Raw genomic sequence first — 3,063 nt, forward strand, 5'->3', positions numbered from 1 at the left:
AGAAAAGTTATCAAAAGTAATTATGTAATACATTGTGGATGAAAAAAATGCATCAAAAGCAGGAAAGATGCATTTACATTTACGGAAATGGAAAAAAATAGATGAGAAGTGATTTACTTTTGGGAGATTCTCTCTATTCATGTATGCTATATCACATTTTTTGTGCTTACCTTACCTCATGTATGCTCGATTGCATGCTCGAGTAAGATGTGTTTGTTTGTCATCATAGCGAGTCGCTCATGAGCATCTTTGTTATGAGAGACTTATTAATTCCACTGTTAGATCAGGGCGACTTTAATCAGTAATGCAGCAGCAGCTGCTTATGTACTGATTTTTTTTTTCCTCAAGGCAGGAGTGTGGACGGAATAGGGATGGGGAACATGAGATGATGAATAGAACGTTTGTTACGGTCGTAAAGTGTAACTCAGTCTGAAAGTGTAACTCGATGCCTAAGCTACTGAAAATGTGTCAGAGCGCAGGTGATGCGATCGCGCACAGATTTCGTAGTCCTCTGTGTTGGCACACGTACCGCGGTAGCCTTTTGTCAAGGCCCTCTCGCTGTATGGTGAAGAGAGCCCAGCTGAGTGGGGTTGCGCGAGGGCCTTTTGAGATCTGCTTCGCATCCTTTTGTTAGCCCTTTGAATTACCGACTTTTGCTCCCCGATTTCGGGAGCAAAAGTCGACCAATCAGCGTGTCTGTCTGCTCGAACCCGATTTGAATGGAGCGAATGCACGCCGCAGACCTCACAGAACTCTAAACACACAGAGTGTGTAGAGTTCTGTGGCAGACATCTGCGGGTGGTCAGTGATGTATGCGAACAGGCATGACAACACCAAGACTGAGGATTCGGGGAGAGCGCCATTCCATTGGTTGACCGGAACCCGTTAAAATGAGTATTCAGAAGGGTCCACGTGTCATGAATAATAATGTGTGAAGCAGGTCTCAAAAGGCCCTCGCGCTGGCCCATTACAGCGAGAGGGCCTTGACAAAAGGCTAGTACCGCGGCGGTAATCTCACGGGAAAGAAATAAAAACAGAAGTAAAGGAGATAAAAGAAAAACACACAGGAAGGTACAGTTAGAAAGAAAGGAAAAAGAATAAGGAAAGAAAGAGAGAGAGAAGAAAAAAACAAGGAAGCGTAAAAAATATATGCAATGCAATGCTAACATATACCGTAATTATTGTTTACTTTAGAATAAATGTATTAAAGATATAGGGAGAGGGATGCAGACTGAGCAATATGTTCAATACATAAAAAGAAGGAGAACAAGAACAACAAGAGCAAAAACGACAATAAAGAGAATCAAGCTAATACAACTTTTCATAATTTGTTCGTTTGTTTGTCTGATTTATTTTTTTCAATATAATTTTTTACATGAATCAAAATTCCTTTCAGCAATATCTTAGAAAACATAAAATTACAATGTATATGATTTAAAGGATATTAATAAATCTGTATATTATTCTAGTACCAAAATATGTCGTATTAAATTTGTGAGTATTTTAAGCGAGCAGACGACAGAGAGAACTGGCTGATAACGTGCTCAAAACCACGGGTGGTGATGGAGCTGACGACTGAAAGATTGGGCCCATAAGTTACTATCCAGAACCACAGGTGGCGCTCGATATGCGGCTGACACATTTTCAGAAGCTTAGGCACCGAGTTACACTTTTAGCCCAAAATACACTTTAAGACCGTAACAAAGTAACGTTTCCAATTTTGCCTGCTTTATGCCCTTTTGTGCATGTGTGTGTTTCGGTACGTATACTTATCTATACGTATGCAAGTCTATGTGTATATAAGGGGATATAGGAATATAACAATTATCGGAGGATGGAATGTAGATATTATGCAGAGTGTTTGTGTGTAATGTTTTTGATATGTGTGCGTGTCTGTGTGTGTGTTTGTATGTGTGTGCTTTGTGTCACAGGTGTGGACAGGGATGGGTTTGAGGTGGGTAGAGTGAGTTAATATGCATGGAGGGGGTGGGGGTTGGTGGTTATGGCGGATATCAGTATATGGCTAATCATTTTCACTTGGTATAAAACAAAAATAACGATTTCGTTCGACCAATTCAAGTATAGCTTATGAGATGTTAGATTACTGCAGGCTTTCGTGTCATGCTGTTCTTTCGTTTGTTTATCTGGTACGATTTAGCAGATTTTTGGTTTCAGTTTGATCGCGTTGATTTAGTTTAATATTAGAATTTAGTTGAATATTAGCTTACAAGCAATTGTGGAAACGATGGTGACATCAAACGGAATTCCAGTAAAAATATTATCTAGATAAAAAAGTATGTGTATGCTTGTCTGAAAATTCAGTAAGCTTTTAATCATCTGCTGATGGATTCAGGATTATTAGTCCACTAGCAATCTAAAGGGCTTTTTACACTTGTGTTTCTTAACCCCGGACTTTTTCTGACCCAGGACTATCGTTAGTCCCGTACCAATTTTTTCGGCTTTTTACACTCGCCAATTAGTCCCGTACTATCTCTTGTCCGGGGCTAAGGAGAAAACTGACCTTTTTACACTCGTATTTCTTATCCCCGGACTTTCCAAACCACATGAATATTCATAATTACGCTGTGTACTGTACACGTACACGCACGCACCGGCAGCACTTGATTACCTCGTTTCTGATTGGTCAGTGGTCTCCGTCGCTTAGCCCAGGATTATTTTTTCGTTCTGTTTACACTCACTTGCTTGGCACCGCAATTGCGGTGCTAACCCCTGCTATTTTGCAGGGCAAGATAGTACCGTACTATCGGTGGGGCTAGCCCACTTTGGCAAAAACGAGTGTAAACAGAAAGTGGGCTAAGGATAGTCCCGTACCAATGGTGGGGCTAAGGCCCCCCCTTAGCCCCACCGTTGGTCCGGGGCTAAGCAAAAATTTACAAGTGTAAATAGCCCTTAAGGGAACTGAAGGGATTCATGAGCAACACACTATCAAAAAAGATAGCATCCTCTTCTTTGGATCTTTTCTCCTCCATTTCTGTCTCGTTCACTCACTTTTCCGTTATTAATCTATTACTACTCTTTCATGGCCGGTGCCACGTTTTCAAA

Source organism: Diadema antillarum, unplaced genomic scaffold (genome assembly GCF_040938485.1).
Source record: "Diadema antillarum isolate AM-2024a unplaced genomic scaffold, OU_Dant_1.0 scf00000020, whole genome shotgun sequence".
Taxonomy (NCBI): domain Eukaryota; kingdom Metazoa; phylum Echinodermata; class Echinoidea; order Diadematoida; family Diadematidae; genus Diadema; species Diadema antillarum.